The following is a 23,950-nucleotide window of genomic DNA, read 5'->3' as shown; positions in this document are numbered from 1 at the left end:
GGCGATCGGTTCATTGGGTGTGAGACAACCCTGTTCTAATCGCCCTAGGCCTTTCCCTTCCTTATAGCCCATTCTTGACATCATGTGGGCCACTTGTGGGGGGTATTCATTAGATAAGGTCAGTCCCATGGTCTGCATAACATCCCTCCCCCAAAGATTAACAGGCAGGGGAAGTACATAAGGAATAAATTGTCCCTGTCGGCCATTGGCAGTTGTCCAAGTTAGAATGGCAGAGCTGATCATAGGGCATGACTGGTAGCCTAATCCTTGTAGTGAGTGAGAAGATTTTGTGGTAGGCCATGATTGAGGCCACCATTTTGAGGAAATTATACTTTTATCAGCCCCAGTATCCAGTATGCCTTCGAATTTCTTTCCATTAATTTCTAAGCTCAATTTTGGGCGGTTGTTAAGGTGAACCACCAAATATGCCGAATCATGACCAGTGGACCCCATGGGTCCCTTGGTATCCTGTATCGTGGCCTGGGAGCATGGACGGAGTAATAACTGTGCTATTCTATCTCCTTTACTTATGGAAAAAACCCCATCGGGACTTGAACAAAGAATCTGAATATCAAGAGAGCGCTGAGCTTCAACAAGGCCTGGATGGACTATCAGTCCTTGTAGGGCGAGAGATCCTCTCCCAAGGACAAGGCCTATGGTTCCCGGGGGTAGAGGCCCCACAGTCTGAGCAGGAATTGGCTGAATGCCCATCTGGGGCATTAGAAAGAAGTCTGAGGCGGCACGCAGGTCCAATTTTGTGTCGCCTCTTGGGGGACCTCCTCTGCCAGGGTCGTGGCCCTGTGAAAGCGGTTCCCATATCTTTGAGGGCCCTGGGACCGGGGGCCCACCAGCCCGTTTTTTGACATCTCATTAGGTCGAGTCTCCAAAGGAGGGAGTAGTTTGCCTTTAATGTCTCTCACTGATCGGCACTGGTCAGCCCTATGGTAGCCTTTGCCACATCGGACACAGAGGGTTGCAGACCCCCTGTCTCTTTTTGTCATCCTGCAGTCTCTTTTTAGATGGCCTGTTTTCCCACATTGAAAGCATGATCTTTTATCCGTCCCTTTAACGGGGCGTCGCTGGAACTGGAGAATGGCAGCCGCCAGGCCTGAGTTAGTAAGGGGCCCTCCAAGTTCCCTGCAAACTCTAAGCCAATCCTGTAGCCCTTTATTTCTTCGGGGGGCTATGGCTGTTTGGCACTCCTGGGTGGCTTGCTCGAAAACGAGCTGTTCTATTAGTGGTGCTGCTTGTTCAGGATCGCCAAAGATTCATCCTGCAGCCTCTGTCATTCTAGCTACAAAATCTGAGAAATTTTCCTGGGGTCCCTGAACGATTTTTGTAAGTTGATTATCAATCCCTCCTCTCCTGGACAGTGCCTTCCAGGCTCTAATAGCCGTGCTGGAGACCTGAGCATAGGCGCCCCAGTGGTAAGCAGACTGATCAGCTCCAAAGCAGCCCTGTCCAGTTAAGAGTTCGAAAGTCCATTCTTGTTGCTCAGGTATTAAGGCCGTAGCATTCGCTCTGGCCTGTGTTTGGGCTGCCTCATACCAGAGTGCTTTCCATTCCATGTATTGGCCCATGCTGGCAAGGGCTGCCTTAGCAATCATCTGCCAATCAGCTGGTGTCAATGCTGTCATGGCCAACCTGTCGAGTTGTGTTAGAGTAAAGTTGGCCGTGACTCCATACTTTCTAACTGATTCCGCTAATTCCTTAATCTGATTATATTCAACAGGGGCATGGACCCGTCCTCCCTCCGGAGTCTCAAAGATAGGAAATGTCATACTCAGCTTTCTTCTCACCCTCTTGGGGACTAGTGAGAAGGCGCGTGAGCGTGTCTCATATGGAGGAGGCGCCGTTGGTGGCGGCCGCACTAGAAGGCTTCTATTACTTCCCCTACATTCATAGGGGTAATATCTTTCCTCCTCATATTTAGCTGCTTCCTCATCTAGCTCAGCCTCCTCCTCTGAGTCTAAGGTTTTATTTTCAGAGCTTTCAGAACTGTCGAGGTTCAGCGCTTCTAGCTCTTTCACAGGGTATAGGCTGGTTCCCCCTCCTGGTTTATGTGTAGAGGAGGAAGTGCTGGAATCTGAAAATTTCAACACTCCCTTGTCTGCGGACTTACCGGGAGGGCCCTTTTTCTTTCTTAGGACATCTTTTTTCTTGCGCGCGCCCAACCTCTCACTACGTTCGGTTTCTGACAGACTTTCCCGGACTACCTCGAGAGTGGCCTGTCCTTCTACTACTGCTGCCTTACACGTTTCATCCTTTAAACAATTCTTAACCAGCTTCCATATAGCTTTGGTCCCTAGGCGCAGATCCTCTTCCGCCAATTTTCTGTCAAGGTCTTTTCCAAGTTTGTTCCATGAGGCAATCATAAACGAGCCTGAACAGGCAAACCAAGGCGCCACTCTCTCCACCTCCTTCACAAAGTTTTTAAGTGTTCCTCCTCCAATTTTGATGTTCCTCTGCTTTAACACTGTTTCCAAGGCCGTGACCACAGACTGTGAGGATCCCATGATGGGCCAGGAACGCCGGTGGCTTATCTACATCCATCTGACAAGGCGTGACGTGAAAGGGTAGAGATGGACACGCTGCTCTCTTATGTATGGGAGTCTTACACGCGCCTCCCCGGATGGTGCCGCTTATCTACATCGGCCTTATCGCGTCCTTGTTCCTCAACAGTCAAAATCGAAGGTAAAAGGGAGCTGCGCGAAGCTCACTTATATACGAGAGACTGAGACGCGCCTTCAGCTGCTGTGATCGTCCTTTTAACAGCGAAAACGGTGAAAACAGAACATAAAGAGTAGGGTGGCTTCCAGGACAAATACTATAGCCTCAACAAATCCTTCCCAAGGCGGTGACAACCCCAGACCAAAGTCCAAGAGAGGGCTGCCTCTCCGAACGTATCTACCTGCAGTTCTGAATCCTCCTTGTCGCCAAGGGATCTCCGAAGGTGCTGACGATGGCGAGGTCTTTCCCGGGTTTTTGGCACCAGATGTCCCGCGCTACGTCTCGCCAGCAGGAACGACGTGGCACACACAGGATCCTACTGCAGAAAAGCTTTAATGCGTCTTGAGAGGGAGAGCATAAGCTTACAATGCGGAGACGCTGAGTGAGGAATAACCGTCCCTTATATAGGAAACTATCCTCGCCTAGGACGTGTCACTCTCTGACTGGTCGCTGCCAATTATGCCAGATGACGTACCAAAACGTACGTGTCCCTTTGAGTAGGGAAGTTACCAGGCGCTTGCGTATTGCCCTTTTTACTAGGTGCGTTCTGCCAGATGCCGGTGCCATCTTGTAATGGAGTTTGTGAGGACAGCTCCTCACATATGTGAGGACAGCTCCTCAGACAGCTCCTCACATCTGTGAGGACAGCTCCTCGGACAGCTCCTCACAGAGACTGAAGGAATGGCCATTCAGTGTCTGCCCCACATGTTGCCTATATATATATATATATATATATATATATATATATATATATATATATACAGCCACCAAAACTAAATAAGATGGATGAAGTTACGAAGTGCATGCTGACAGTAATTGGATATAGATCTATCTTGAGAGACACAGCCAGAACATGTTTAATGCCAGTAGCAAACCACTGAACAGAGAAAGGTCCCTTCGTTGGAGGTATTAGAGAAATGACTGAAAGAGCTGAAGTTACTTGTGACCCCATAAGAACAACAATGCCAACCAATCAGAGTTTTTGGAACTAAATAACTACCCAAAGACTATACATGGACTGCCCTGGGCTACAATTGCATAGGTAGCACTGAATAGCTTTGTTGAGGCACCAGTGGAAGGGGAAGCCCTTGGTCCTGCCCAGGGTAGACCCCCAGTGTAGGGGATTGTTGGGGAGGGCAGTATTGGGGGTGGATGGGCTGTGTGAAAACCATTTAGAAGGGGATGCGAAGGGGTTAGGGGGCTGATTCCCGGGAAAGGGAATAATATTTGAAATGTAAATAAGAAATTACCAATTTAATAACAATGGAAAGAAAAAAAAAACAAAAAGAAAAAAGAAAAAAAAACGTATTTCTTCCAATGTAAGGTTATGCCTATATGATGCTTTGTTTAAGAGTAATATAGGCTCAAGACCTCATATGAACAACAATGCCAACCAACCAGAGCTTCCAGGCCACTACCCAAAGATTACACATGGACTGACCCTGGGCTCCAACCACATAGGTAGCAATGAATAGCCTACTAAGAACACCAGTGGAAGGGGAAGCCCTTGGCCCTGCCAAGACTGAATCCCCAGTGAAGGTGATTTTTTTGGGGGGTGGGAGTAATGGGGGGAGGATAGGGAGGGGAAGCCCATATAGAAGAGGAGAGGGAGGGGTTAGGAAGATGTTGGCCCGGAAACCAGGAAGGGGAATAATAATTGAAATGTAAATGAGAAATACTCAAGTTAATAAAGATAAAAAATAAAAATAAAATAAAAAAAGTGAGCATCAAGCTCTTCCAGTTCTTTCTCTGATTCCTTCAACGGGGATCCTGTTCTCAGTTCAGTGGTTTGCTGCTGGCATTCGCCTCTGTATTTGCTGTATTCTGGCTGTGTTTCTTAGGAGAGATCTACATCCGGCTCCTGTCGGCCTGCACTTCTTTGCTTCATCCATCTTGTTTAATTGGGTGGCTGTATATGTATGGGCCACATGTGGGGCAGGCTCTGAATGGGTGTTCCTTCTGTCTCTGTATTAATCTTTGCCTCTCTATTCCCTGCCAAGGGTATTCTTGATCCCCTTTTAAAGAAGGAGTGAAGCATTCACAGTTTGATCATCCATCTTGAGTTTTATGTATTCTGTACATCTAGGGTAATTCAAGCATTTGGGCTAAATAGCCACTTATCAATGAGTGCATACCATGTGTGTTTTCTGTGATTGGGTTACCTCACTTAGGAATTTCATAAAGGCATTGTTTTTGATAGCTGAGTAATATTCCATTGTGTAGATGTACCACATTTTCTGTATCCATTCCTCTGTTGAAGGGCATCTGGGTCCTTTCCAGCTTCTGGCTATTATAAATAAGGCTGCGATGAACATAGTGGAGCACGTGTCTTTGTTACATGTTGGGGCATCTTTTGGGTATATTCCCAAGAGAGGTATAGCTGGATCCTCACGTAGTTTAATGTCCAGTTTTCTGAGGAACCTCCAGACAGACTTCCAGAATGGTTGTACCAGTCTGCAATCCCACCAAAAATGGAGGAGTGTTCCTCCTTCTCCACATCCTCACCAGCATTTGCTGTCACCTGAGTTTTTGATCGTAGCTATTCTCACTGGTGTGAGGTGAAATATCAGGGTTGTTTTGATTTGCATTTCCCTTATGACTAAAGATGTTGAACATTTCTTTAGGTGTTTCTCAGCCATTCGGCATTCCTCAGCTGTGAATTCTTTGTTTAGTTCGGAACCCCAATTTTAATAGGGTTATTTGTCTCCCTGCTGTCTAACTTCTTGAGTTCTTTGTATATTTTGGATATAAGGCCTCTATCTGTTGTAATATTGGTAAAGATCTTTTCCCAATCTGTTGGTTGCCGTTTTGTCTTAACCACAGTGTCCTTTGCCTTACAGAAACTTTGCAGTTTTATGAGATCCCATCTGTCGATTCTTGTTCTTAGACCATAAGCCATTGGTGTTTTGTTCAGGAAATTTTTTCCAGTGTCCATGTGTTCGAGCTGCTGCCCTAGTTTTTCTTTTATTAGTTTGAGTGTATCTGGTTTGATGTGGAGGTCCTTGATCCACTTGGACTTAAGCTTTGAACAGGGTGATAAGCATGGATCAATTTGCATTCTTCTACATGCTGACCTCCAGTTGAACCAGCACCATTTGTTGAAAATGCTATCTTTTTTCCATTGGATGGTTTTGGCTCCTTTGTCAAAAAATCAAGTGCCCATAGGTGTGTGAGTTCATTTCTGGGTCTTCAATTCTGTTCCACTGTTCTATCTGTCTGTCTCTGTACCAATACCATGCAGTTTTTATCACTATTGCTCGGTAATACTGCATGAGTGCAGGGATAGTGCTTCCCCCTGAAGTCCTTTTATTGTTGAGGATAGTTTTAGCTGTCCTGGATTTTTTGTTAATCCAGATGAATTTGCAAATTGTTCTGTCTATCTCTATGAAGAATTTTATTGGAATTTTGATGGGGATTGCATTGAATCTGTAGATTGCTTTTAGTAAAATGGCCATTTTTACTATATTAATCCTGCCAATCCATGAGCATGGGAGATCTTTCCATCTTCTGAGGTCTTCTTCAATTTCTTTCTTCAGAGTCTTGAAGTTCTTATTGTACAGATCTTTTACTTGTTTGGTTAAAGTCACACAAAGGTACTTTATATTATTTGGGTATATTATGAAGGGTGTCATTTACCTAATTTCTTTCTCGGCTTGTTTCTCTTTTGTGTAGAAGAAGGCTACTGATTTTATTGAGTTAATTTTATACCCAGCCACTTTGCTGAAGTTGTTTATCAGCTTTAGTAGTTCTCTGGTGGAACTTTTGGGATCACTCAAATATACTATCATATCATCTGCAAATAGTGATATTTTGACTTCTTGTTTTCTAATCTGTATCTGAGTCAATGATTTCTATGGAATCTTCCGCTCCTGAGATTCTCTCTTCTATCTCTTGTATTCTGTTGGTGATACTTGTATCTACGGCTCCTTTTCTCTTCCTTTGGTTTTCTATACTCAGGGTTGTTTCCATGTGTTCTTTCTTGATTGCTTCTATTTCCATTTTTAATTCCTTCAACTGTTTGATTGTGTTTTTCTAGAATTCTTTCAAGGATTTTTGTGATTCCTCTCTGTAGGCTTCTACTTGTTTATTTATGTTTTCCCGCATTTCTCTAAAGGAGTTCTTCATGTCTGTCTTGAAGTCCTCCAGCATCATGATCAAATATGATTTTGAATCTAGATCTTGCTTTTGTGGTGTGTTTGGATATTCAGTGTTTGCTTTGGTGGGAGAATTGGACTCCGATGATGCCATGTAGTCTTGGTTTCTGTTGCTTCGGTTCCTGCACTTGCCTGTCACCATCAGATTATCTCTAGTGTTACTTTGTTGTGCTATTTCTGACAGTGGCTAGACTGTCCTATAAGCCTGTGTGTCAGAAGTGCCGTGGACCTGTTTTCCTGTCTTCTTTCAGTCAGTTATGGGAACAGAGTGTTCTGCTTTCGGGCGTGTAGTTTTTCCTATCTACAGGTCTTCAGCTTTTCCTGTGGGCCTGTGTCCTGAGTTCACCAGTCAGGTCTCTTGGAGCAGAAAGGTTGGTCTTACCTGTGGTCCCGAGCTCAAGTTTCCTCGTGGGGTGTTGCTTATGAGCTCTCCATGTGGGCAGCAACCAGGAGGACCTGCACTGCCCTTTCCGGGAGCTTCTGTGCACCAGGGTTCCAGATGGCGTTTGGTGTTTTCCTCTGGAATCAGTAATGTGGGCAGAGTGTAGTCTCTTCTGGTTCCCAGGTGTGTCTGCCTCTCTGAAGGTTTAGCTCTCCCTCCCATGGGATTTGGGTGCAGAGAACTGTTTATCTGGTCGGTCCCTTCAGGTTCTGGCGGTGTCTCAGATGCAGGGGACCTGCTGCTCCTGTGCCCTTATCTACAGGAACCCAGAGGTCGTATACAGTTTCCTCTTGTTCCAGGGATGTGGGCAAGGGTGGGCAGTGTTGGTGGTCTCTTCTGCTCTGCAGTCTCAGGAGTGCCCACCTGTCCGGGCAGTGAGCTCTCTCTCCCACGGGGTTTGGGAGCAGTGAGCTCCATATTTTATTTTTTATACACCCATTTACTTATCATATTCATCGTATTTATTTTCAGACCTCTGCAAACATATTAATGCACTGGCTTAACTGATTCAATGTCCAGCAGTCCTCTGAGGGTGGAGTTAGGATCATAGAAAAGATGGAAAATAAGACTTAGACACAAGACTCAGGAGGTCTGTCCAGTCAGTTCTGTGTCTGCCCCGAGGTTAATTTTCTTAGGCTTTATGTATGTCCCACTATCATTGGAGTCAAATTAACAAACCAACAGAGATAATGGCTGACATACATTCAATATGTGTCACCTCTAGAGGCCTCTCTATTATAGAGAGATTTTGGGATCACCTTCTAGCAATAAGGCAGGAATTTGACTTTGGGTTAAGACACAGAAGTAAGCTCAGGTAGGAATTCGACTTTGGGCTAGGACTAGGAAGTTGGCTCAAGATGAATACAGCTAAGGAAAATGTTCTTTGTATCTTGATGGATCTTATTAAGACCCGGAGTACAGTAATTATGAGACCCTGTCTATGCTTTCTTTCTTCCTTAACTACTTTATTTATTCATTAGGACTGCTCATATAATTTGCATGTACTTAAAATGGTATAGGAGACCCAACCGCCTGGTCAGGTGGGCACTCCTGAGGCTGCAGAGCGGAAGAGACCACCAACACTGCCCACCCCTGCCCACATCCCTGGCCCAAGAGGAAACTGTATAAGTCCTCTGGGCTCCCGTGGGGGAGGGCCCAGGAGCGGCAGGACCCCTGCCTGAGACACCACCGGAACCTGAAGGAAACAGACCGGATAAACAGTTCTCTGCACCCTAATCCCGTGGGAGGGAGAGCTAAACCTTCAGAGAGGCAGACAAGCCTGGGAAACCAGAAGAGACTGTTCTCTGCACACACATCTCGGACGCCAGAGGAAAACACCAAAGGCCATCTGGAACCCTGATGCACTGAAGCTCCCGGAAAGGGCGGCGCAGATCTTCCTGGTTGCTGCCGCTGCAGAGAGCGCGAGGGCAGCACCCCGCAAGCAAACTTGAGCCTCGGGACCACAGGTAAGACCAACTTTTCTGCTGCAAGTGACCTGCCTGGTGAACTCAAGACACAGGCCCACAGGAACAGCTGAAGACCTGTAGAGAGGAAAAACTACACGCACGAAAGAAGAACACTCTGTCCCCATAACTGACTGAAAGAGAGGAAAACAGGTCTACAGCACTCCTGACACACAGGCTTATAGGACAGTCTAGCCACTGTCAAAATAGCAGAACAAAGTAACACTAGAGATAATCTGATGGCAAGAGGCAAGCGCAGGAACCCAAGCAACAGAAACCAAGACTACATGGCACCATCGGGGCCCAATTCTCCCATCAAAACAAACATGGAATATCCAAACACACCAGAAAAGCAAGATCTAGTTTCAAAATCATTTTTGATCATGATGCTGGAGGACTTCAAGAAAGACGTGAAGAACTCCCTTAGAGAACAAGTAGAAGCCTACAGAGAGGAGACACAAAAATCCCTGAAAGAATTCCAGGAAAACATAAATAAACAAGTAGAAGCCCATAGAGAGGAGACACAAAAATCCCTGAAAGAATTCCAGGAAAACACAATCAAACAGTTGAAGGAATTAAAAATGGAAATAGAAGCAATCAAGAAAGAACACATGGAAACAACCCTGGATATAGAAAACCAAAAGAAGAGACAAGGAGCTGTAGATACAAGCTTCACCAACAGAATACAAGAGATGGAAGAGAGAATCTCAGGAGCAGAAGATTCCATAGAAATCATCGACTCAACTGTCAAAGATAATGTAAAGCAGAAAAAGCTACTGGTCCAAAACATACAGGAAATCCAGGACTCAATGAGAAGATCAAACCTAAGGATAATAGGTATAGAAGAGAGTGAAGACTCCCAGGTCAAAGGACCAGTAAATATCTTCAACAAAATCATAGAAGAAAACTTCCCTAACCTAAAAAAAAGAGATACCCATAGGCATACAAGAAGCCTACAGAACTCCAAATAGATTAAACCAGAAAAGAAACACCTCCCATCACATAATTGTCAAAACACCAAACGCCCAAAATAAAGAAAGAATACTAAAAGCAGTAAGGGAAAAAGGTCAAGTAACATATAAAGGCAGACCTATCAGAATCACACCAGACTTCTCGCCAGAAACTATGAAGGCCAGAAGATCCTGGACTGATGTTATACAGACCCTAAGAGAACACAAATGCCAGCCCAGATTACTGTATCCAGCAAAACTCTCAATTAACATAGATGGAGAAACCAAGATATTCCATGACAAAACCAAATTTACACAATATCTTTCTACAAATCCAGCACTACAAAGGATAATAAATGGTAAAGCCCAACATAAGGAGGCAAGCTATATCCTAGAAGAAGCAAGAAACTAATCGTCTTGGCAACAAAACAAAGAGAATGAAAGCACACAAACATAAACTCACATCCAAATATGAATATAACGGGACGCAATAATCACTATTCCTTAATATCTCTCAACATCAGTGGCCTCAACTCCCCAATAAAAAGAAATAGATTCACAAACTGGATATGAAACGAGGACCCTGCATTCTGCTGCCTACAGGAAACACACCTCAGAGACAAAGACAGACACTACCTCAGAGTGAAAGGCTGGAAAACAACTTTCCAAGCAAATGGTCAGAAGAAGCAAGCTGGAGTAGCCATTCTAATATCAAATAAAATCAATTTTCAACTAAAAGTCATCAAAAAAGATAAGGAAGGACACTTCATATTCATCAAAGGAAAAATCAACCAAGATGAACTCTCAATCCTAAATATCTATGCCCCAAATACAAGGGCACCTACATACGTAAAAGAAACCTTACTAAAGCTCAAAACACACATTGCACCTCACAAAATAATAGTGGGAGATTTCAACACCCCACTCTCATCAATGGACAGATCATGGAAACAGAAATTAAACAGAGATGTAGACAGACTAAGAGAAGTCATGAGCCAAATGGACTTAACGGATATTTATAGAACATTCTATCCTAAAGCAAAAGGATATACCTTCTTCTCTGCTCCTCATGGTACTGTCTCCAAAATTGACCATATAATTGGTCAAAGAACGGGCCTCAACAGGTACAGAAAGATAGAAATAATCCCATGCGTGCTATCGGACCACCATGGCCTAAAACTGGTCTTCAATAACAATAAGGGAAGAATGCCCACATATACATGGAAATTGAACAATGCTCTACTCAATGACAACCTGGTCAAGGAAGAAATAAAGAAAGAAATTTAAAACTTTTTAGAATTTAATGAAAATGAAGGTACAACATACGCAAACTTATGGGACACAATGAAAGCTGTGCTAAGAGAAAAGCTCATAGCGCTGAGTGCCTGCAGAAAGAAACAGGAAAGAGCATATGTCAGCAGCTTGACAGCACACCTAAAAGCTCTAGAACAAAAAGAATCAAATACACCCAGGAGGAGTAGAAGGCAGGAAATAATCAAACTCAGAGCTGAAATCAACCAAGTAGAAACAAAAAGGACCATAGAAAGAATCAACAGAACCAAAAGTTGGTTCTTTGAGAAAATCAACAAGATAGATAAACCCTTAGCCAGACTAACGAGAGGACACAGAGAGTGCGTCCAAATTAACAAAATCAGAAATGAAAAGGGAGACATAACAACAGATTCAGAGGAAATTCAAAAAATCATCAGATCTTACTATAAAAACCGATATTCAACAAAACTTGAAAATCTTCAGGAAATGGACAATTTCCTAGACAGATACCAGGTATCGAAGTTAAATCAGGAACAGATAAACCAGTTAAACAACCCCATAACTCCTAAGGAAATAGAAGCAGTCATTAAAGGTCTCCCAACCAAAAAGAGCCCAGGTCCAGACGGGTTTAGTGCAGAATTCTATCAAACCTTCATAGAAGACCTCATACCAATATTATCCAAACTATTCCACAAAATTGAAACAGATGGATCACTACCGAATACCTTCTACGAAGCCACAATTACTCTTATACCTAAACCAAACAAAGACCCAACAAAGAAAGAGAACTTCAGACCAATTTCCCTTATGAATATCGACACAAAAATACTCAATAAAATTCTGGCAAACCGAATTCAAGAGCACATCAAAACAATCATCCACCATGACCAAGTAGGCTTCATCCCAGGCATGCAGGGATGGTTTAATATAAGGAAAACCATCAACGTGATCCATTATATAAACAAACTGAAAGAACAAAACCACATGATCATTTCATTAGATGCTGAGAAAGCATTTGACAAAATTCAACACCCTTTCATGATAAAAGCCTGGAAAGAATAGGAATTCAAGGCCCATACCTAAACATAGTAAAAGCCATGTACAGCAAACCACTTGCTAACATTAAACTAAATGGAGAGAAACTTGAAGGAATCCCACTAAAATCAGGGACTAGACAAGGCTTCCCACTCTCTCCCTACTTATTCAATATAGTTCTTGAAGTTCTAGCCAGAGCAATCAGACAACAAAAGGAGATCAAGGGGATACAGATCGGAAAAGAAGAGGTCAAAATACCACTATTTGCAGATGATATGATAGTATATTTAAGTGATAACAAAAGTTCCACCAGAGAACTACTAAAGCTGATAAACAACTTCAGCAAAGTGGCTGGGTATAAAATTAACTCAAATAAATCAGTTGCCTTCCTCTATACGAAAGAGAAACAAGCTGAGAAAGGAATTAGGGAAACGACACCCTTCATAATAGACCCAAATAATATAAAGTACCTCGGTGTGACTTTCACCAAGCAAGTAAAAGATCTGTACAATAAGAACTTCAAGACACTGAGGAAAGAAATTGAAGAAGACCTCAGAAGATGGAAAGATCTCCCATGCTCATGGATTGGCAGGATTAATATGGTAAAAATGGCCATTTTACCAAAAGCAATCTACAGATTCAATGCAATCCCCATCAAAATACCAATCCAATTCTTCAAAGAGTTAGACAGAACAATTTGCATATTCATCTGGAATAACAAAAAACCCAGGATAGCTAAAGCTATCCTCAACAATAAAAGGACTTCAGAGGGAATCACTATCCCTGAACTCAAGCAGTATTACAGAGCAATAGTGATAAAAACTGCATGGTATTGGTACAGAGACAGACAGATAGACCAATGGAATAGAATTGAAGACCCAGAAATGAATCCACACACCCATGGTCACTTGATTTTTGACAAAGGAGCCAAAACCATCCAATGGAAAAAAGATAGCATTTTCAGCAAATGGTGCTGGTTCAACTGGAGGGCAACATGTAGAAGAATGCAGATCGATCCATGCTTATCACCCTGTACAAATCTTAAGTCCACGTGGATCAAGGACCTCCACATCAAACCCGATACACTCAAACTAATAGAAGAAAAACTAGGGAAACATCTGGAACACATGGGCACTGGAAAAAATTTCCTGAACAAAACACCAATGGCTTACGCTCTAAGATCAAGAATCGACAAATGGGATCTCATAAAACTGCAAAGCTTCTGTAAGGCAAAGGACACTGTGGTTAGGACAAAACGGCAACCAACAGATTGGGAAAAGATGTTTACCAATCCTACAACAGATAGAGGCCTTATATCCAACATATACAAAGAACTCAAGAAGTTAGACCGCAGGGAAACGAATAACCCTATTAAAAAATGGGGTTCAGAGCTAAACAAAGAATTCACAGCTGAGGAATGCCGAATGGCTGAGAAACACCTAAAGAAATGTTCAACATCTTTAGTCATAAGGGAAATGCAAATCAAAACAACCCTGAGATTTCACCTCACACCAGTGAGAATGGCTAAGATCAAAAACTCAGGTGACAGCAGATGCTGGCGAGGATGTGGAGAAAGAGGAACACTCCTCCATTGTTGGTGGGATTGCAGACTGGTAAAACCATTCTGGAAATCAGTCTGGAGGTTCCTCAGAAAATTGGACATTGAAGTGCCTGAGGATCCAGCTATACCTCTCTTGGGCATATACCCAAAAGATGCCTCAACATATAAAAGAGACACGTGCTCCACTATGTTCATCGCAGCCTTATTTATAATAGCCAGAAACTGGAAAGAACCCAGATGCCCTTCAACAGAGGAATGGATACAGAAAATGTGGTACATCTACACAATGGAATATTACTCAGCTATCAAAAACAACGAGTTTATGAAGTTCGTAGGCAAATGGTTGGAACTGGAAAATATCATCCTGAGTGAGCTAACCCAATCACAGAAAAACATACATGGTATGCACTCACTGATAAGTGGCTATTAGCCCAAATGCTTGAATTACCTTAGATTCTTAGAACAAACGAAACTCAAGACGGATGATCAAAATGTGAATGCTTCACTCCTTCTCTAAATGAGGAAAAAGAATACCCTTGGCAGGGAAGGGAGAGGCAAAGATTAAAACAGAGACTGAAGGAACACCCATTCAGAGCCTGCCCCACATGTGGCCCATACATATAAAGCCACCCAATTAGACAAGATGGATGAAGCAAAGAAGTGCTGACAGGAGCCGGATGTAGATCGCTCCTGAGAGACACAGCCAGAATACAGCAAATACAGAGGCGAATGCCAGCAGCAAACCACTGAACTGAGAATAGGTCCCCCGTTGAATGAATCAGAGAAAGAACTGGAAGAGCTTGAAGGGGCTCGAGACCCCAAAAGTACAACAATGTCAAGCAACCAGAGCTTCCAGGGACTAAGCCACTACCTAAAGACTATACATGGACTGACCCTGGACTCTGACCCTATAGGTGGCAATGAATATCCTAGTAAGAGCACCAGTGGAAGGGGAAGCCCTGGGTCCTGCTAAGACTGAACCCCCAGTGAACTAGACTATGGGGGGAGGGCGGCAATGGGGGGAGGGTTGGGAGGGGAACACCCATAAGGAAGGGGAGGGGGGAGGGGGATGTTTGCCCGGAAACCGGGAAAGGGAATAACACTTGAAATGTATATAAGAAATACTCAAGTTAATAAAAAAAAGAGAAATGTTCAACATCTTTAGTCATAAGGGAAATGCAAATCAAAACAACCCTGAGATTTCACCTCACACCAGTGAGAATGGCTAAGATCAAAAACTCAGGTGACAGCAGATGCTGGCGAGGATGTGGAGAAAGAGGAACACTCCTCCATTGTTGGTGGGATTGCAGACTGGTAAAACCATTCTGGAAATCAGTCTGGAGGTTCCTCAGAAAATTGGACATTGAAGTGCCTGAGGATCCAGCTATACCTCTCTTGGGCATATACCCAAAAGATGCCTCAACATATAAAAGAGACACGTGCTCCACTATGTTCATCGCAGCCTTATTTATAATAGCCAGAAACTGGAAAGAACCCAGATGCCCTTCAACAGAGGAATGGATACAGAAAATGTGGTACATCTACACAATGGAATATTACTCAGCTATCAAAAACAACGAGTTTATGAAGTTCGTAGGCAAATGGTTGGAACTGGAAAATATCATCCTGAGTGAGCTAACCCAATCACAGAAAGACATACATGGTATGCACTCACTGATAAGTGGCTATTAGCCCAAATGCTTGAATTACCCTAGATCCCTAGAACAAACGAAACTCAAGATGGATGATCAAAATGTGAATGCTTCACTCCTTCTTTAAATGAGGAAAAAGAATACCCTTGGCAGGGAAGGGAGAGGCAAAGATTAAAACAGAGACTGAAGGAACACCCATTCAGAGCCTGCCCCACATGTGGCCCATACATATAAAGCCACCCAATTAGACAAGATGGATGAAGCAAAGAAGTGCTGACAGGAGCCGGATGTAGATCGCTCCTGAGAGACACAGCCAGAATACAGCAAATACAGAGGCAAATGCCAGCAGCAAACCACTGAACTGAGAATAGGACCCCAGTTGAATGAATCAGAGAAAGAACTGGAAGAGCTTGAAGGGGCTCGAGACCCCATATGTACAACAATGCCAAGCAACCAGAGCTTCCAGGGACTAAGCCACTACCTAAAGACTATACATGGACTGACCCTGGACTCTGATGTCATAGGTAGCAATGAATATCCTAGTAAGAGCACCAGTGGAAGGGGAAGCCCTGGGTCCTGCTAAGACTGAACCCCCAGTGAACTAGACTGTGGGGGGGAGGGCGGCAATGGGGGGAGGGTTGGGAGGGGAACACCCATTAGGAAGGGGAGGGAGGAGGGGGATGTTTGCCCGGAAACCGGGAAATGGAATAACACTCGAAACGTATATAAGAAATACTCAAGTTAATAAAAAAAATGGTATAAAAGCATATTGGAAAAAAATAAACCCGCTTTAGTCTCAGAACTAGATGGGGTCATGTTACAGTTTTATCTAATTGTCTTCTTCTATTTAACCTTCTCTCCCTCCCTGGAGAACCTGTTGACTGACTGAGCTGGATTGTTCAGGGGGCACCCAATGTGAGGCTCCAGTAAAAAGACCATGAGGAAGGCAAGTTCACACAAAGGAAAATTTGGGTCAGTGATGAATAAACCCCATAAGAATGGGGCAAGGTAATGCCAGAATGCTTTTTGTATATGTACTTAAGGATATGGTAAAAGTAGAGGAGCAAAGATAAGTGAAAAACAACCGACCCTGTTTCTGATTTTTTTATAGAAGAAATCTGTCTTTGGATCACTGAGGAAGGAACAATAAGAACAACACATGATCTTGAAAAGATTCCCATAGATGCTTTTAGCCTTTGGTCCTTAGTTGGAGTTACTTTATACCATAGACATAAAAGGATAAAATTAGGTAAGATGTAGAAGATGTAGATGATGAAAGCAAGGAGAAAGACAAAGCTGTTACATCCACACCTCCTATTCCCAGGGTTTCAGACAAGGCAGGAAAGAGTGGTGAGCCTCTTGATCCCAGATGCAAAATTGAATCAGAGAAAGGCTGCTGTGTCATAATGAAGATTGGCCTCCTTTTAGGGATTCTCTTAAGGATGTTTTTTCACAAAGGAACAGTCAAGGATATTCTAGAGACAGAAGAGGTGAAACAAAAGAATTAGCCTGGCTTGTTGAAAGATTTGATCAAGTTCTTAGAGAACAAAAGAGTAGCGAAATTCCAGATTCTGAGGAGGACATATGGATAGAAGAGCCAAAATTGTAGATTTTTACCTCCTCCAGTGACTTTAAAGTGTAATGAAAAGGGGGAGGGGAACCTCTTACTTTAAATTCTAGTGTTACTCTATTATCACCTCTTCAGGTAGGACTAAAACAGTAGAATAAGGGGGCGATATATAAGGATATGCCTTGCAATGCCCTGATTTTGAAGTGCAGAATCAACAAGGAAACTCTGTTAGATACACTACTCACAATTCTTTTAAATGACTAAAAGAATTAAAAACTGTCTGTGTTCAGTTAGATGTACTGAGCCATTTACCATGGCTATATTATTAGATGACCTGTGTACTGAGTTTCTTCTGCCTGCAGATTGGAAACAGTTAGCTAACACATGTTTGGGAGTAGAAATTTATGTTATGGAATATAGAACTTTTGAAAGATCTCAGCAGACAGCATAATAAAATACTAGCACTAACAGTCCAGTACTTATGAGATATTAATAGGAGAAGGTCAATATCAGGATATATAGAATCAACTACAATTTAATCCTGGTACTTTTGCTGAAACTTGTGCTGCTGCTTGTAGGACCTGGAATACCTTGCCTAATATAGGGTCTCAAGATATTTCAAAAGTAAAGCAGGGGCCTGATGAGCTTTTTGATGTGTTTATTGATATGATGATTAAAGCATGTGGGAGAGTGTTTGGAGATGCTAATGCTAGTATGCTTTTAGTAAAACAAATGGCACATGAGAATGCAAAAGCAGCCTGTCAGGCAGCCATAAGACCTTATAGAAAGACTGGAACTATTATCGACTCTATTAGATTATGTTCCAACATTGGTCACTCTTATGTGCAGGCTGTAGCCATGGCTATTGCATTACAGGGAAAAACTATGCAACAAGCTTTGTTTCATCAGACTGGAAAAGGAAAGAGTAGGTTTAATGGGCCTCCTGGAAGTTGTTTTGGGTGTGGACAGATAGGGTATCTAGTGAGGAATTGTCCTAATAAAAGTAAAGAAAATAATGAGAAACAGCCCAGACTCTCCCCGAGATGCAAGAGAGGGATATACTTGAGTAGTGAACGTAGGATTAAGAGAGTGGCTTAGAAAATCCTCTACCTCAGCGATTGGGGCCAGCCCCAGGCCCTGAAACAATATTATGGGGCCCCGCAGCTCATTCCTCAGCAAAACAACCCTTTAAAAATTTTTTCCAAGCCACGCAGGCAGCATAGAACTGCATCTCAGTCCCTCCATGTATACAGTATTAACCCCTGAAAGGGGGACGCGGGCTCTTCCTACTGGAATATATGGTCTATTACTGTCAGGAACTCTAGGACTGTTACTGGGAAGAAGCAGTGCCACTATGGCAAGACTAATGATTGCTCCACCATCTATAGGGGCAGATTATACTGGGGAAATTTAAATTATGACCTCTTCACTTACCCATATTACTCCCATCCAACCTTGACAGAGTATTGCTCAGTACTCCTTATGCCATTGTTTATGACAAAAATTAGGTTAAAACCAATGTTCAAGGAACAAAAGGAATTGGTTCTTCAGATGTTTATTGGGTACAAGCAAAAAAAAAAGCTGAAAGATCTAAAATAATATTGCGAATAAATGGGAAAAATTTACAGGTCTTCTGGTTGCAATAATAACTTCTATTCATTGGCCTATATCTTGACCTAAAACAACTAATATTATTCAATTGCAAAGGATATGACAAAGTCAGCGTCCTGAACAAAGCAGTGATCTCTTACATAGGGAAGATAACAAAGGCCACTAAGGATGTTTTCAAGCTTATATTGTTTCTAATTATCTAGTTAGTTAATGGGAAAGAGATATAATGAAGGACATGTGCATCTTTTTAAACAGTCCCAATAAGAAAGTTACTCAACAAATGTTTAATTGTATTTATTAACCTAACAAAGGAACAGGAAAGCAAATTGAAGGTGAACCAAAACCCATTATACTTATCCCTAGAAAAAGAAAAACAGGTCTAGGGTATTTTTAATGGAGAACATTGACAAGCCTATACTCCATGCAGATAAGAATACTAGGGAAGGGATGCTTCTGTATTGGTGGATCTGTGATCTCTTACTTCAGAAAAAATAATGGCGACTGAACAGCTAGTGCAAGAGGAATTGCAAGCTGGCCACATTGAAATTTTAGTTTCCACTGGAACTCACCTACATTTGTAATTAAGAAAAAAATCAGGCAAGTGGAGAATATTGCAAGATTTATGTAAGTTGAGTGAAATCATGGAACTTATTAGGGGCAATAAAACATGGCTTACCGACGCCAACTTCCATTCCAAAAACACATATAAAATTAAAGATTTAAAATAATGTTTTTCAGTTTCTGCTCAATACTCTGTCTCTGTAATACCTGCCTTGAGTATTTTGTTCCCTCTTCTTTTTTTAAAATTGGATATATTTTTAAATTTACATTTCAATTCTTCCTCTAATTCCTCCAAAGGGAGTCCCTTTCTGAGTTAAGTGATTTGCTCCTAGCATTCACCTCTGTATTTGACATGCTCTGCTTGTGTCTCTCAGGAGAGATCTATATCTGGTCCCTTTCAGCATGCTCTTTTAGCTTCATCAATCTTATCTAGCTTTGGTGGATGTATATATATGAATGAATGACACATGTGGTGCAGGCTCTGAATGGCAGTTCCTTCAGTCTATGTTCTAAACTTTGCCTCCATAGCCATTCCTATGGATATTTTTATTCCCCTTAAGAAGTGGAAGCATTCGAATTTTGGCATCCTTCTTCTTGAGGTTCCTATAATCTGTGGATTGCATCTTAGGCAATTCAACATTCCCCTGTGCTTTCTTTTGCACTTATCAATGAGTGCATACCACATGTGTTTTTCTGTGATAGGCTTACCTCAGTCAGGATGATATTTTCTAGTCCATTCGATTTACCTTTGAATTTCATGGAGTCATTGTTCTTGACTGCTGAGTAGTACTCCATTTTGTAGATGCACCATATTTTCTTTATCCATTCCTTTGTCTAGCTTCTGGCTATTATAAATAAGGCTGCTCTGAACACAGTGGAGCACGTGTCTTTGTTGTATGTTGGAGCATCTTTTGGGTATATGACCAGGAGTGGTATAGCTGTGTCCTCAGGTAGTGGAATGTCCAATTTTCTAAGGAACCTCCAGACTGATTTACAGAGTGGTTGTGCCAGTGGTTGGCATTCCCACCAACAATGACAGAATGTTCCTCTTTCTTCACATCCTCACCAGCAACTATTGTCACATGAATTCTTTACCTTAGCTATTCTCACTGGTGTGAGATTGAATCTCAGGGTGGTTTTGATTTGTATTTCCCTGCTGACTAAGGATATTGAATATTTGTTTAGGTGCTTCTCAGCCATTCAGTATTCCCCAGCTGAGAATTTTTTGTTTGGCTCTGTATCCCAATTTTTTTTTTTTTTTTAGGGCTTAGTTTTTTTTTTTTTATTAACTTGAGTATTTCTTATATACATTTCGAGTGTTATTCCCTTTCCCGGTTTCCGGGCAAACATCCCCCTCCCCCCTCCCCTTCCTTATGGGTGTTCCCCTCCCAACCCTCCCCCCATTGCCGCCCTCCCCCCATAGACTAGTTCACTGGGGGTTCAGTCTTAGCAGGACCCAGGGCTTCCCCTTCCACTGGTGCTCTTACTAGGATATTCATTGCTACCTATGGGGTCAGAGTCCAGGGTCAGTCCATGTATAGTCTTTAGGTAGTGGCTTAGTCCCTGGAAGCTCTGGTTGCTTGGCATTGTTGTACTTTTGGGGTCTCGAGCCCCTTCAAGCTCTTCCAGTTCTTTCTCTGATTCCTTCAATAGGGGACCTATTCTCAGTTCAGTGGTTTGCTGCTGGCATTCGCCTCTATATTTGCTGTATTCTGGCTGTGTCTCTCAGGAGCGATCTACATCCGGCTCCTGTCGGTCTGCACTTCTTTGCTTCATCCATCTTGTCTAATTGGGTGGCTGTATATGTATGGGCCACATGTGGGGCAGGCTCTGAATGGGTGTTCCTTCAGTCTCTGTTTTAATCTTTGCCTCTCCCTTCCCTGCCAAGGGTATTCTTTTTCCTCATTTAAAGAAGGAGTGAAGCATTCACATTTTGATCATCCGTCTTGAGTTTCGTTTGTTCTAGGGATCTAGGGTAATTCAAGCATTTGGGCTAATAGCCACTTATCAATGAGTACATACCATGTATGTCTTTCTGTGATTGGGTTAGCTCACTCAGGATGATATTTTCCAGTTCCAAACATTTGCCTACGAATTTCATAAACTCGTTGTTTTTGATAGCTGAGTAATATTCCATTGTGTAGATGTACCACATTTTCTGTATCCATTCCTCTGTTGAAGGGCATCTGGGTTCTTTCCAGTTTCTGGCTATTATAAATAAGGCTGCGATGAACATAGTGGAGCACGTGTCTCTTTTATATGTTGAGGCATCTTTTGGGTATATGCCCAAGAGAGGTATAGCTGGATCCTCAGGCAGTTCAATGTCCAGTTTTCTGAGGAACCTCCAGACTGATTTCCAGAATGGTTTTACCAGTCTGCAATCCCACCAACAATGGAGGAGTGTTCCTCTTTCTCCACATCCTTGCCAGCATCTGCTGTCACCTGAGTTTTTGATCTTAGCCAATCGCACTGGTGTGAGGTGAAATCTCAGGGTTGTTTTGATTTGCATTTCCCTTATGACTAAAGATGTTGAACATTTCTTTAGGTGTTTCTCAGCCATTCGGCATTCCTCATCTGTGAATTCTTTGTTTAGCTCTGAACCCCATTTTTTAATAGGGTTATTTGTTTCCCTGCGGTCTAACTTCTTGAGTTCTTTGTATATTTTGGAAATAAGGCCTCTATCTGTTGTAGGATTGGTAAAGATCTTTTCCCAATCTGTTGGTTGCCGTTTTGTCCTAACCACAGTGTCCTTTGCCTTACAGAAGCTTTGCAGTTTTATGAGATCCCATTTGTCGATTCTTGATCTTAGAGCATAAGCCATTGGTGTTTTGTTCAGGAAATTTTTTCCGGTGCCCATGTGTTCCAGATGCTTCCCTAGTTTTTCTTCTATTAGTTTGAGTGTGTCTGGTTTGATGTGGAGGTCCTTGATCCACTTGGACTTAAGCTTTGTACAGGGTGATAAGGATGGATCGATCTGCATTCTTCTACATGTTGCCCTCCAGTTGAACCAGCACCATTTGCTGAAAATGCTATCTTTTTTCCATTGGATGGTTTTGGCTCCTTTGTCAAAAATCAAGTGACCATAGGTGTGTGGGTTCATTTCTGGGTCTTCAATTCTATTCCATTGGTCTATCTGTCTGTCTCTGTACCAATACCATGCAGTTTTTATCACTATTGCTCTGTAATACTGCTTGAGTTCAGGGATAGTGATTCCCCCTGAAGCCCTTTTATTGTTGAGGATAGCTTTAGCTATCCTGGGTCTTTTGTTATTCCAGATGAATTTGCAAATTGTTCTGTCTAACTCTTTGAAGAATTGGATTGGTATTTTGATGGGGATTGCATTGAATCTGTAGATTGCTTTTGGTAAAATGGCCATTTTTACCATATTAATCCTGCCAATCCATGAGCATGGGAGATCTTTCCATCTTCTGAGGTCTTCTTCAATTTCTTTCCTCAGTGTCTTGAAGTTCTTATTGTACAGATCTTTTACTTGCTTGGTTAAAGTCACACCGAGGTACTTTATATTATTTGGGTCTATTATGAAGGGTGTCGTTTCCCTAATTTCTTTCTCGGCTTGTTTCTCTTTTGTATAGAGGAAGGCAACTGATTTATTTGAGTTAATTTTATACCCAGCCACTTTGCTGAAGTTGTTTATCAGCTTTAGTAGTTCTCTGGTGGAACTTTTGGGATCACTTAAATATACTATCATGTCATCTGCAAATAGTGATATTTTGACCTCTTCTTTTCCGATCTGTATCCCTTTGATCTCCTTTTGTTGTCTGATTGCTCTGGCTAGAACTTCAAGAACTATATTGAATAAGTAGGGAGAGAGTGGGCAGCCTTGTCTAGTCCCTGATTTTAGTTGTATCCCAATTTTTAATAGGGTTATTTGTCTCCCTGTGGTCTAACTTCTTGAGTTCTTTGTTTATTTTGGATATTAGCCCTCTATCTGATGTAGGATTGGTAAAGATCTTTTCCCAACCTGTTGCCTGCTGTTTTTTCCTAATGACAGTGTACTTTGCCTTATAGAAGCTTTGCTGATTTATGAGGTCTTTTTTTGTCAATTCTTGATCTTAGAGCATAAGCTTTTTGTGTTCTTCTCAAGAAATTTTCCCCACTGCCCATATGTTCAAGACTCTTCCCCACTTTTTCTTCCTTTAATTTTGGAATACCTGGTTTGATGTGGAGGTCTCAGATCCACTTGGACTTCAGCTTTGTACATGGTGATAAGAATGGATCAATTTGCATTCTTCTACATGCTGACCTCCAGTTGAACCAGCACCATTTGTTGAAAATGCTGTTTTTTCCATTTGATGGTTTTAGCTCCTTTGTCAAAGATCAAGTGACCATAGGTGTGTGGGTTCATTCTGGGTCTTCAATTCTATTCCGCTGATCTATCTGAAGGAAATTCCATCCAGAGATTGCCCCATCTGGGAATCAATTCCATATATAGACTCCAGACCCAGACCATATTGCTGATGCCAAGAAATGCTTGCTTTCAGGAGCTTGATATAGCTGTCTCCTTAGATGCTCTACAAGATTCTGAGAAATCTTTGCAGATGCTTGCAGCCAATCATTAGACTGAGCATGGCATCCCCAGTGGAGGAGGAAGAGAAAGCACTGAAGGAACTGAAGGGGTTTGTAACCCAATATATAGAACAATAATATCAACCTTCCAGACACCTCAGAACTCCCAGGGACTAAACCACTCACCTAAGAGTACACACAGAAGGACCCATGGCTCCAACATCATGTGTAGCAGAGGATGGCCTTGTTGGACAACAAAGGGAGGAGAGGCCCTCGGTCCTGGGAAGGTGATGCCCCAATGTAGGTTAATTTCAGTGTGGGGAGGCAGGAGTGGGTTGGTGGGAGAATAGTGGGTGAGCATTCTCATAGATGTAAGGGAAAGGGGAATGAGGTAGGGGTTTTGCAGAAGGGAAATTTGGGAG

The 23,950-nt window shown here is 42.5% G+C and overlaps 1 protein-coding gene and 1 pseudogene across 1 annotated transcript in view; one reads left to right on the top strand and one right to left on the bottom strand.

Annotated features, from left to right (window-relative positions):
- Hint1l2 (histidine triad nucleotide binding protein 1 like 2) overlaps positions 1-23,950 on the top strand; it is an 865,401-nt gene that overhangs the window by 420,614 nt on the left and 420,837 nt on the right. The gene's annotated exons all lie outside the window — the stretch shown is intronic.
- Positions 505-1,808, bottom strand: LOC134481155 (igE-binding protein-like; annotated as a pseudogene).

Source organism: Rattus norvegicus, chromosome 12 (genome assembly GCF_036323735.1).
Source record: "Rattus norvegicus strain BN/NHsdMcwi chromosome 12, GRCr8, whole genome shotgun sequence".
In the NCBI taxonomy this organism is placed as follows: Eukaryota; Metazoa; Chordata; class Mammalia; order Rodentia; family Muridae; genus Rattus; species Rattus norvegicus.
The sequence above is the reverse complement of the archived record's forward strand: the minus strand, read 5'-3'. Positions and strand labels throughout refer to the sequence as shown.